The 13,966-nt window shown below is 31.8% G+C and overlaps 1 protein-coding gene and 1 long non-coding RNA gene across 7 annotated transcripts in view; both read right to left on the reverse strand.

Moving 5' to 3' along the window:
• LOC127708985 (coadhesin-like) overlaps positions 1 to 13,966 on the reverse strand; it is a 152,936-nt gene that overhangs the window by 76,247 nt on the left and 62,723 nt on the right. The window lies entirely within an intron of this gene.
• On the reverse strand, positions 10,001 to 13,274 carry LOC127708997 (uncharacterized). The gene is made up of 2 exons (XR_007985456.1): positions 13,181 to 13,274; positions 10,001 to 10,477 (listed from the first exon to the last, which is right to left on the reverse strand). It is a non-coding gene; the product is annotated as an uncharacterized LOC127708997 (long non-coding RNA).

A 13,966-nucleotide genomic window follows, 5' to 3' on the forward strand; every position in this document is an offset into this window, starting at 1 on the left:
ATGGAATTTTGACAATTGAACAGCGGTATACTACTGTTGCCTTTATGTAAGGGTACTTACAAAACTGGTCATATTCAGTTTTCTTTTAACATAAAATGCCACAATGAATATCAACAAGACTTGAAAATCATGCATGGACGCATTCCCATTCCATGGTGTAAATTTATGAAAAATGAAATTGGAGGAAATTAGTGTACTTAATTAAGCCTAACTCCTTATTTCGTTGTCACTGTGGTCTGAAGTGGATACATATGTTATATTAAACTTTGGCAATTCATAATTCTACTTTGTTAAAATGATTTTAGGAATTGCCAAAACATTTTTTTTTATATAACACATATATAAGTTTGATTAAGGGGGTACCCAACACTTTGACTAAAATAAATTTGGCTCGTTTAATTTTCATAAAGTTTTGACAAAATATTTACTTTGACCTGTTTACAAAAATATGAAATTTTTTAGAAATTTGAACCACACAATTCACAGGAATAATTTGGTTGGATATATAGCAATTTGACAATCACAAATTTTGATCGTTGAAAAGCTTGATTTCTCCTTACTAATAGTATGTGATTAAAACGCTCAGCTGATATTAAGGAGTTAACTCCCTTAGGTGTTCTGTACCCCCTTAAGCCATTCTTCGTAAATATAAAGGAAACAGCCTTAATTGAGAATATGTCCATGTCAGATAATAGGATTATAGGTACCAAAACTATTATTACAGACACCTATTTTCCAAACCTCACAGGAGATCCTTATCATGTTCACGATTTAATTGGTTCCACTTTAAATGACTGATTTTAAGTCTTAAATTTGAAGGGTTTCTTTTTGGTTTAAATCTTAAATCCAGATGCTTATTTGTGTTGTTCTTGTTTGTGATAGTATTTCTTTTGCTGTAAGAAGTTATTGGTTCTCTCTCAACTACAACAAGAAATGCAGTATGTATATTTTTATTGGATACATAATTAGTTTCTGTTTAACCAAGATTGCACTGTTTTCCTATCGTTAAGATTTGGTTCCAAGCTTCTAATGTTAAAGGATCTGAGGAACTGTAAACTTTACGCAAAGCCGACAAGTTGGATAAATATACATCACAGGATGCACAATCCCGGTAGCATTTAACTTGTGTGTCAAACGCATACGTCTTCAACTCATTACATTTCTGTCCTGGCCCCGCAGATTCTTCATATTTTCCTATAAGAGCTTTTGTTAAACAAATCCTCACACAGTCAATCGATCTTTTTCCAGCTGTTGTAAAACTAGAGGAGAAACTTTTTAATCTGTTACAGTACTTGTAGCCATATGCAATAAGATACTGAGAGGAACCGCATTGTCGTTGTTGTTCAAAACATCTGTAAAATTGTCAATTGCCACTTTTCGCTTTAGCAACACATTCAGGATCAACCGATGCTATAATGATAAAGGGATACAATGTTTAGCATTGCTAATACTAATGTGTAAGTTAGTATGCGTTATTTTAATATGTTACAGCAGAATAGGTAGAAACCAATTACATTAAGATATTTAAAACTGACTTTCTTTTCGAACTTCGGTCATGCTATCTATATGTAAATATAAAAATAAGAAGATGTGGTATGATTGCCAATGAGACAACTTTCCAAAAGAGACAACATGACACAGAAATCAACAAATATAGGTTACCATTCGGCCTTCAACAATGAGCAAAACCCATACCGCACAGTCAGCTATAAATGGTCCCGAAATGACAAACGTAAAAAAAATCAAACGAGAAAACTAACGGTCCGATTAATGTACAAAATAATGAACAAAAAAACAAATATGTTATACAGCAACAAACGGCAACCACTGAATTACAGGCTCCTGACTTGGAACAGGCACATACAGAGTAAGGCGGGGTTAAACCAGTTGGAAGGCGCGCCAACCCTCATCTAATCTGGGACAATGGTGTAACATTACAACATAAGAACAAACTATTAAAAACCAGTTGAAAAGGGATTAACTCGTCAGATACATAGCAGAACTACATCTAACAAAAACAAACACAGAGTGGACGTAGCAGGGTACTTATACATCCCCACAACAAAAAGACTATATATACAGATCTGAGCGTACTCGCAGTTACTGACAGCTAGTTCAAAGCCAATAACAACTAATAAAACAAATCATGCATCTAAGACTAAAAGTACAGTTCAGGGCGGTTTGAAATTTACAGGTATAAAGGGGTTTGTGCCATGTCCCATTTTTGAATTACTTTTGTTATCACTTCTGCTAATAGTACATATAAATAAACTCATCATGATACTAGGAACAAAATTGTGTACATCAGACGCGTGATTTGTCTAAATACAAAAGACTCATCAGTGACACTCGAATCAAAAAAGTTAAAAAGGCCAAATAAAGTACGAAGTTAAAAAGCACTGAGGACCCAAAATTGAGAAAGGTTGCCAAAAAATACAGCTAAGGTAATCTTTTATATTACACAACTGTAGCAACGGGATGTTTCTCAGACAAAAACTGTCACTTAAAATTTCCATAGCATTATTTGTCTGAAGCATTTCCAGAAATCGAAATAATTAATCTCGCATTTGCGTCCATTGTTTAACATTAAAAATACTTAATATAAAAATAAGAAGAAGTGGTATGATTGCCAATGAAACAACTCTCCATAAGAGCCCGAATGACACAGAAATTAACAACTATAGGTCACCGTCCAGCCTTCAGCAATGAGTAAAACCCGTACCGCCTAGTCAGCTATAAAAGGCCCCGAAATAACAAATGTAAAACAATTAAACCGAGAAAACTAACGGCATGATTTATGTACAAAATAATGTACGAAAAACAAATAATGCATACAAACATGTTTGAAGTTACATGATTAATGCTTGAATTAAAGTCTTAGTATCGATTTACTACAAGATAATGTTAACATTTCAAAGTTAATTCCTTTCTCAATCTATATTTGTTTTATGTCAGCATGTTTAATTTCTGATCGGCATTACACAGAACAAAATACTAACGAATATTAAGAAAAAGGTGTTATATAATCAGAACAAAATAGGTTCAATTTATTCTGTGAATGGTTTCCAAGAAGAGTTTCCAAGAAGAAACTTGTATTTTCAATAGGGTCAACATATCTTGTAAAATTGTGGAGGCGACTTTGAAGGAATTAGATTTGAACCGGTGACGACTTAGCTTGTACCAAGTGACCGACAACCAAAACATCAACAACCGTTGAATTGAAATAGAAATGTATGTTTTTTTAATTGAAATATAGTAATGAATAAATTTTTGCTAGGCAAAACTACAAAATTAACCTGAAGTAAATATGTAAAAAATTATTTAAATATAAAAAACTAATACAACCTTCCACAGAGTTAGATCCATTACCCTAAATTTTTGTTTGTATGGTAAGTATAATGTTGTTCGAGTAGAATAATGTTCCGTAGAATTCAGATTTTCCATTTATATATATTAATAACCATTGATATTTACATTGATTTAATCACTTAAAAGAGTAAATTTTAAAATTAAAAAGATCTGTTATATAAACGAAATCCGGGATGTAAGAATATTTATACATGTTAGATGAAAGGTTATTTACATACAATTGTTTTCATTTTACGGATTTTATTTATCGTAACTACATCTATTATATATATAAAGAAGATTAATTGAATGACATCACTAACAGGACTTGTTAAATTGTGAAATAATGTTTCCATCTTTGTATAGGTAATTCTATTGTCTAAGGTGATTTCCCTTTAGGAATCCTTTGCCAGTGGTATGTAATTGATTTGTTTTAATAGTTGCATATCGGTGACGCTATCAACTTCAGTTTCCCGGATATTCCTTACAACCCCACTGAGTTTATGTATGAGATATACTGTAGGCCATTTTAGACAAATTATAACTAATATCTTAAATTCTGCATTTCACAGAGTGAAGAACGGCATGATTTCATATCAGCAGGTTAAGTATCTTGAGATTGTTTTTGTAACAGCGAGCATTGATGCATTATAATTATGGTTTTACCGTAGTTGTATTTCCTATCTGTTTTCCGCCATTATAGACTGCTTTACACTGTTGAGTGTTTTCCTTTGCACGGATTTTCATTCAACGTTTTTTTTAATTTTTTATATATTTTATGTCCCCCTCCGCTGATCGTGATTAAAAAGGATGCGGGTTAGACCTTAAAAAATAAGCATCCTCAAGATGTGCATGTGCTTGTCTTAAGACTGTTATCTTGTCAGTGATTATTCTTTGTGCAGGTCTATATTATGTGTCTTCATTGCTGTATTATTTAGTTTTATGCGATATTTATCTATTTATAATATTTATTGGCAAATTATTTTTTATTCCTCATATTTTAAAACTATATGATCATGATGATAATCTACTTTTTGGCCATTATTCTCTATTTTGTAAAACCTTCCACACTCTCTTTTGTTATATCTTATTATTTTTGTCCATTTGATGACGATGGCAAAATTTTTTTATAGTCTGTGTTAATTTTAATCATTACTGTTTTAGAATCCGGTGATTTGAAGGTTGACATGTCTGTCTAGTGTTGTGAATGCATGTTGATCCCTTAGACAAGACGGCCTTTGTGTTTTTGTATCGTTGTGTTGCTGTATCATTGGCATACAGCCATCATCTATTATTCATATTTCAGATGATGTTTTTATTCTTGATATGTATACCATGTGATATTCGAGTACTGGTTCCTACTAACTGATAATCTCGAGTGTATTAAACATCATAAATATATTTATTTAAAATAATGTTTAAACATAACTGCATTAATACAAGATGACAAATTTCAAAATATACAACAAAGGAGATGATTTCAATTTTGATTTTGCAAACGTTAAAACAAAGGGTTCTTTTACAGAGTGACATGTTATACAGAATGTAACATGTTGAATAATTTCTAAATAACTGCACTGTCGCTACCAACATCTTATCTGCAAATATATTCTGTTTCTCGTTAACATAAATAGTTTTAGACGCAATTTCTCGTCAATCTTTTTTTAATGTCGTAAATAGAATTACAACCTCGAAATATAGTGCAACAGCTAATCAGCTAATGTACAACTATAGCACTTGTGGTGGTGACCTTGAAAAATCGAATTTGCACAGGGAAGGGCAAGTTCCAGGTGCATAGGAACCAAACCATTCAACAAATGTTGAAATAGATATCTATAAACTTTTAAATAAAGAAATTATATTTAAAAAATATTTGTCTTACATGTAAATAAAACAAAATTTACGTGTAGTACATATCGGATAAGTCACAGGAAAAATAAGTACAAACTTCCAGAGTAAGATCCATGCCCTAACTGGTGTGCAGTGTAAATAGAATGCATCCGAGTAGAATATTGTCCCGGAGATATTCGGATTTCCTATTTATATATCTAACTGATGAATAAAAAATTATTTGCCATTAATTTTGATTAATTTGAATTGTAAATGTCAACATTAAATAAAAGTGACAAACACAAGTAAAAAAAAATCCGCTATGTTTTAAGACTATTCAAATAAAAATTATTTTATAACGCACTTACATATATATTGTGTTCACATTTATATAATACAAACAACAACATAAAAACATTTAAAAAATCCGGTATTTTGTAAAAATATTCAAATAAAATATCATTTATTATGCATTCATGGTTTTCGAACGTAAAGGAATAGGATATAATCAGTAAATCTACAGATATGACGTCTATACTGGTATCTAAAGAACATATCGCTTCTGCATTAGGACGCAGACACGTCGTATAGGTCGACGAATTCGTGATAGATAAAATATTTTTGATAATGTATTGATATCGATAAAAAATTAACTGTTTAAAAGAGCGACGAACTATACCAAATATTATTATAATGGCAAAATGTGCCATTCAAACTCATAATTCGAAAATAAACTGACAACGCCATGGAGAAAAAATAAAAAGACCAACAGACAAACATCAGTATACAAAGCACAACATAGAAAACTTAAAACTGAGCAACACGAACCCCACCAAAATCTGGGGGTGATCTCACGTACTCCGGAAGTGTTACCAGATCTTGGTCCACATGTGGCACCCGTCGTTTTGCTCATGTTAGTACAAACCCGTTAATAAGTCTAATTCTGTAGGTCAAATTAGGGGAAAAGGAGACGGGATTGTAGTTACGACATTTGGAACATATCTGCTATCATCTGTGAAACGGATATTCCATAACGGTCAAACAACTCGTGATGGCGTCCGCAAAATTTACGAAGGGATGCTTATCTGTGGCAATTTTTTCAGCTTTTGCTGTAGGCCCATCATTCATTTTTTGAAGTTCAGGTTTTTATACTGCTCATACAGGAGTTGGTGGCACCGGATCCTCGTCAAGAGGAAGAGGTTGAATTATTTTATCAGTCATACACGACATACACCAGACAGCAGTGAACCAGAAAGCCGAACACAAAAAAAAAAGAAAGCATAAGAGACTCAACAGACTCATTGCAGAATACAGAATCTCCGTTTAACATGTTATTGGCGAATTGGAATGTTATAAAGTCATTGGAACTCGTATGAGGCTTCCTCGTCTCACACCTAGTTAAAGATTGCGGTTGTCATTGTTTTGTCAATCACCGAAATCAACTTTTCAATTAATACTATAATGATTAAAGTACAATGTTTACAATAATTTTATTATTTTGAGATCGCCCCGTCATTTGAACTGGCTTACACTGGCTCGTATTCGGACTCGGGTCCTACATTTATTGTAAATCTCTAGTAAGAGGTCACTTTCGGATGCCTACTAGCCAAATTTTTTTAATCAACTAATCATTTTGAGTGACACCCGGTATTTTGATTTCAATTGTATTCCCGCAAACTTAGATTAACGCAATTGGATAAAAAATTTCGCCATTATAAAAAAATGTTGTATCAATTGACGATTTATAATTTGATAAATGAATTATAAAACAACTAAACTTTAACCAACGTATATATCAAATATCAACTTACCTTATCTTTTCCTTCTTAAATGATTCTTTATTTGACTTTTCAGCGTCTATGAACTATCACGAGCAACACAACGGGTGACACATGTGAAGTAGGCTCTATTTGCCCTTCCGGAACACATGAGATCACCCGAGGATTTTTGGTTATGTTCGATTTGCTCAGCCTTTAGTTTTCTATGTTGTGTTTTGTAGACTGTTGATTGTTTTTTGGTCGTTTTTCATTTTTTATGCCATGTCATTGTCAGTTTGTTATCGACTTTTGAGTTTTGATATCCCTTTGGTATTTTTCGCCTCTCTTTCATTGTTTTGTTCAGTTGATAAATGTTTCAACAGTTCGGTGCATTAAATCAAAATTAGTCCCTAGTCAAAAATACCGAAACTGAGAAGGGAAAGATTTGGTTATATGCTTAACCCCCTTCTCCAACCCCCTCGATTCACTGAACATAACCCCTTTATTGTTAATTTGTTAAAATATCAGCGTTACAAGCTTTCTAATACAATTATCTCGATCTATAATGAAAATAACTAAATAACTTTCAAACATAATGGTTACCAATGAAAACAAACTACTAAGTCATTTATCACAAGAGGAGGTACAACCTATAATAACTGTTCTCGCTTCAAAAGTTCACTTACTGTTGTGACAAACTCCTCGGCGCTGTCCTGGTAGTCCACCAAAGATTCACAATGTTTTCCTTTCGGGGATTAACAATCTGCTCTGTCAATTCCAAGCTTTATTTAATTTATTATTCTGAATGTTATTATTGACTATAACTATGACGTCATATGTACATAACAACCATCTGTATTTAGTAAAGCGCGCAATCGATAAAACATTGCTTTGGGATAGACAAAATATCGCGTATGATAAATACAAAAACAATTTCCGGTGTGCTAAAGTATACATGGTATAATAATAAACGGATTTCAAGTTATATTGATAAATACTTTATTATATTGACAACATGTATGCAACGCGTTTGGGAAACATACAAAAAAACACAAAACCAACAAAAACAAAAACAGACACATAACCAAAAACTTAAACATACATATATGCGAACGATAAAAAGGCACCTCGTGTATATGACTGCACACTTTTAAATAATTTTCAGTATACAACTTCTTGACAGATGTTGTTCTGAATTGACTATAGTTTATTCATTTTATTAGAATACTGGAAATCATTAAGCAGTAATAAGATACACGTTTTATGTTTGTTGCTTTCTGTGTATTTTCAGATCCGATGCAAAGTTAACATAAAATATAATCAAAGCATTATGACCAAGGCAGTATGAGACTTATTCCATTATCTTCTCCGGTGGTGGTATTTCTTGATGTTTTATTCGTGATGTTAAGTTAAGGAAATAATGCGATTGTTATGACAAATTTTTTTTCTCTCAACCAACTGCCAAATAAACAATAGGATTTCTATGATAAGATCTTACTCGTGTGTTAAAGGTTAATGGATAAAATGATAATTATTTATGGCGATTTGCGAATTTCATTATGACGCAGATGCTCATATTGACTTACAGTTCATGCTATTGTATAGGATAAATTCCATGCCGTTGTATTGACTTAATTTCATCCCATTGTATAGACTAAACTTCATGCCATTGTTTGGACTAAATTTCATGCCATTGTATGGACTAAATTTCATGCCATTGTATGGACTAAATTTCATGCCATTTTGTCTTCGATGTAAATGCTTTAAAAGAAATTCAGTTTCTGATGTGCTCAACATGGACCAAAGTTCTTAAAATGTGAAAACTGATGAAAAAAAAACGTTTAGGACACTTTTCAACAAAACAACGGTGTTAATGAGAACAAAATGTTCTTTCCCTTTAGTTTCTTGTTTATTTTAATTAGAATAAACTGACAACGCCATGGCTAAAAAAGAAAAAGAACCAACTGACAAACAGTACACATAACACAACATAAAAAAATAAAGACTGACAATTCAAACCCCACCAAAAACTGGGGGTTGTGGCTCAGGTGCTCCGGAAGATTAATCTGTATAACCAGAACTACTAGTCAACGCACAACTTCAAAATATGGAATGTGATATCCACCACTTCACGCGAATATAAACGATTTTTTTTCACACTATTAAAAGTTATTTTCACACTATTAAAAGTTATTTTCACACTATTAAAAGTTATTTTCACACTATTAAAAGTTCTATCCACCAGAATATCGTACGAGAATTAATTTTCAACCATTGATATGCATTCAGACTAAAAATATTTTCAGATTTACTTTAAGATTTTTTTCGACAACGCATGTTAACAGTCATTGCTATTATCATTGAGAAACGTGTTTTAAAAAAAGCACAACAATGCACGCCTGCAAGTATGATCGACTGGTTTTAAGGGTACTTACAAAACTGGTCATAAAATGGCACGATGAATATCAATTAGAATTTAAAAATCATGTATGGACGCATTCCCATTCCATGGTGTAAATTTAGAAAAACGAAATTGGAGGAAATTAGTGTACCTTAGCCTAACTCCTTATTTCGTTGTCATTGTGGTCTGAAGTGGATATATATGTTATATTAAACTTTGGCAATTCTACTTTGTTAAAATAATTTTGAGCTTTTGATTTTGCCATTTGATTAGGGACTTTCTTTTTTGAATTTTCCTCGGAGTTCAGTATTTTTGTGATTTTACTTTTTTAAGAATTGCCAAAAACTAAATTTTAATATAACAAATATAAAAGTTCGTAAATATAAAGGAAACAGCCTTAATTAAGAATATGTCCATGTCAGATAATAGGATTTTAGGAACCAAAACTATTATTACAGAAACCTATTTTACAAACCTCACAGGAGATCCTTATCATGTTCACGATTTAATTGTTTCCACTTTAAATGAATGATTTTAAGTCTTAAATTTGAAGGGTTTCTTTTTGGTTTAAATCTTAAATCCAGATGATTGTTTGTCTTGTCGTTGTATATGATAGTATTTTGCTGTAATAAGTTATTGGTTCTCTCTCAACTACAACACGAAATGCAGTAATTTATGTTTTTATTAGATACATAATTAGTTCCTGGTTAACCAAGATTGCACTGTTTTCCTATCGTTAAGATTTGTTTCCAAGCTTCTAATGTTAGAGGATCTGAGAAACTGTAAACTTTACGCAAAGCCGACAAGTTTGATAAATAGACATCACAGGATGCACAATCCCGGTGGCATTTAACATGTGTGTCAAACGCATACGTCTTCAACTCATTACATTTCTGTCCTGGCCCCAAAGATTCTTCATATTTTCCTATCAGAGCTTTTCTTAAACAAGTCTTAAAACAGTCAATCGATCTTTTTCCAGCTTTTGTAAAACTAGAGGAGAATAGTTTTATTCTGTTACAGTACTTGTAGCCATATGCAATAAGATACTCAGAGGAACCGCATTGTCGTTGTTGTTCAAAGCATCTGTAAAATTGGCAATCGCCACTTTTCGCTTTAGCGACACATTCAGGATCAACCGATGCTATAATAATAAAGGAATACAATATTTAGCATTGGTAAAACTAATGTGTAAGTTTGCATGCGTTTGTTTTATATGTTACAGCAGAATAGTTAAAAATCATTTATATATTCAGGACTGTCTTTCTTGATGAACTTCATGCTACTTACATGTAAGTACAGTTCAAGGCGGTGTGAAATGTACAGTTATAAAAGGGGTTTGCCATGTCCCATTTTAGAATTACTTTTGTTATCACTTTTATCTTCTGCTCATAGTAAATATTAATAAACTCATCATAGATACCAGGAACAAAACTGTGTACGCCAGACACATGTTTTGTCTATATACAAAAGACTCATCAGTGACACTCGAATCAAAAAAGGTTTAAAAGGCCAAATAAGGTACGAAGTTGTAGAGCAATTAGGACCTTAAATTGCAAACAGTTTTGCCAAATACAGCTAAGGTTATCTATTCTATTAAACAACTGTAGCGACGTGATGTTTCTCAGACAAAAACTGCCACTTTAAATTTCCATACCATTATTTGTCTGACGCATTCCCAGAAATCAAAATAATTAATCTCGCATTTGCGTTCATTGTTTAACATTAAAAATACTTAATGCATGCAAACATGTCTGAAGTTACATGATTCATGCTTGAATAAAAGTCTTAGTATCGATTTACGACAAGATAATGTTTACATGTCAGAGTTAATTCCCTTAAAGATCCCTTCTCAATCTATATTTGTTTTATGCCAGCATGTTTGATTTCTGATCGGCATTACACATAACAAAATACTCAGGAATATTAAGAAAAAAGTGTTATATAATCAGAACCAAATATGTTCAATTTATTCTGTGAACAGTTTCCAAAAAGAGTTTCCGTAAGTAAAATTTGTAAAGAGTTGCAATATTAAAATTAGAACAAACTTTCACAGAGTAAGATTCATTTCCTTAATGATTTGTTTGTATAGTAAATATAATGCAGTAAAAGTAGAGCAATATTTCGGAGAATTCAGATTGATAATATTTACATTAATTTAATCACTTTAAAGAGTAAATGAAAATTTTAAAGATGTTACAAAAACCAAATCCAGGATGAAAGAATATTTATACAAGTTATATGAAAGATTAATTATATGCAATTGCTTTCACTTTAAAGATGTTATCAATGTTTTAGGTAAATATTATCACCACATCTGAGATGATTAATTGATAAAAAGCACTAATAGGACATGTTAAATTGTACAATAATGTTTAAATAATTTATTAGGTAATTCCACAGTCTAAGGTGACTTCCCTTAAAAAATTATATCTAGTTGTTATCAGCATCTTATCTGCAAATATATTCTGAATCCCGTTAACAAAAACAATTTGAGACGCATTTTCTCATCCCTCATTTCTAAATGTCGGATTAAATTTACTAACTGGCCTCACTTGAATCGTTTCACCATTTGATCTGAATTGTATAAGAAACCTCCATGAAACTTGTTGGGAATTTTTTTTCTCATTTTGTTTAAACAATCGGTTTTCAACCAAAAGCTATGGCTCGCTTCCTGTAGTAGCACATTTTAATTCTCCTTATTTAATTGTGTGCAGTCTTTAATTTCCTTGTTTTTGTATTTGGGCTATATATAAGAAGATGTGGTATGAGTGCCAATGAGACAACTCTCCATCCAAGTCAAAGATATAATAGACTGGGAAGGGTTTTAGTTGTGTGTTTTACTTGTTCGATATATGGTAAAGTTAAACGTTGGTATCGATGATGAGTTTATTGGAGATACGTACACACGTTAAAGTGTTTTACCACATTGTCTCCCAATTACCAAGTCAAATCATCTGTGCAATGCTTTATTCGTTGTTGTCTGTCTTCGTTTGGACGTCTATTTTCTGAAGGTATTGGTTGTCAGTAGTTGGTATGGTCTGTTGTATTGTCCAATATTTGTGGTCATTTATGTTATCCTTTTTTAAGTATTAAGGATTCAATTTGAAGCATACGCAGTTTAATTAATAGATACCGAACTTTATATCAATTCATCTGCTAGATAAGAGTAAATTCAGTTGTAAATGAACTAGTCAATCTTTCTGTATTTCTAATGTTATCAATCTCCAAACGATTAATAGGATTGATTATAATGTCAAGTTCAAAAATTAATTTTCAAGTAGAAGCGCGCGTCTGGTGTACAAAATTTTAATCCAGTAATCTGGTATCTATGATGAGTTCATTTCCCCCCGAAATAAATGTTAAACAATGTCAACAGTAATCATCATTGTTTATATTCAGTATGAATTTTAATTAATTCGAACACTGCTTTATCTTAGTGAAATTGTACAGCAATCTTATATTTTAATAAATACATAATAGAAAAACAAAGGATATGGGGTATCCTTCCATGACACAAACTCAGTACATGCACAGCAAAAAACACACAAAAAGCAAAGGAACAGCGCTTTTATTACTGTTCTTCATCACAAAGTCACAGTGAGCCCTTCAACACAGAGCAAAAAATCAAAACCGTGTTTTTTTAATAGTGTCAACAGCTAATATACAACTGTCACAAGTGGTGGTCATCTTGAAAAAAATAGAATATGCACACGGGACGGCAAATTCCAAATGCATAAGAACCAAACCTTACAACAAACATTGAAATAGATATCTATCAACTTTTGAATGAAGGCATTATATTAAAAAAAATATTGTTCTTACATGTACAGAAAACAAAATTTACCTGTAACAAAGTCAAAAGTCACAAGAAAAATAAGTACAAACTTCCACAGAGTAAGATCCATGCCCTCACTTGTGTGCAGTGTACATAGAATGATTCAGATTAGAATGTTGTCCCGGAGAATTCAGATTTCCTCTTTATATATCTTACAGATGAATAAAAAAATATTTGCCATTAATTTTGATAAAGTTAAGTTGTAAATATCAGCATAAATCAGATGTGAAAAACACAATAAAAAAAACCAAATCCGGTATGTTTTAAGACTATTCAAATAAAATTTTATTTATTACGCACTTAAATATATTGTGTTCACAATTTTGTAATTCTGACAACAACAAAAAACAGTAAACAAATCCGGTATTTTGTAAGAATATTCAAATAGAATATCATTTATTACGCATACATGATTTTCGAAAGTATTTTTGGACTAAAAAGAGAGCCTTAAGATACCAACAGGGACATTCAAACTCATAAGTCAAAAATAAACTGACAACGCCATGGCAAAAAAATAAAAAGACCAAAAAACAAACAACAGTATGCAAACACAACATAGAAAAATAAAAACTGAGAAATCTAAGATGGTCTTAGGACATATTTCCTTCCTATGTGATATTTTTGAAAGTGCCTCAAGTTAAGAAAAATTCTAAAGTTATGACACAAAAATGCATGTCTTAAGTTGGTATCAGGATGGTCAGAAATATTTTTCCTTTAATATTATCCTGTAATGTGTATATGTTTTCCATGAATTCATCCAATGGTTCAAATGAAATGTTTAGTACACGTACATGT

Source organism: Mytilus californianus, unplaced genomic scaffold, assembly GCF_021869535.1.
Source record: "Mytilus californianus isolate M0D057914Y unplaced genomic scaffold, xbMytCali1.0.p SCAF_7, whole genome shotgun sequence".
In the NCBI taxonomy this organism is placed as follows: Eukaryota; Metazoa; Mollusca; class Bivalvia; order Mytilida; family Mytilidae; genus Mytilus; species Mytilus californianus.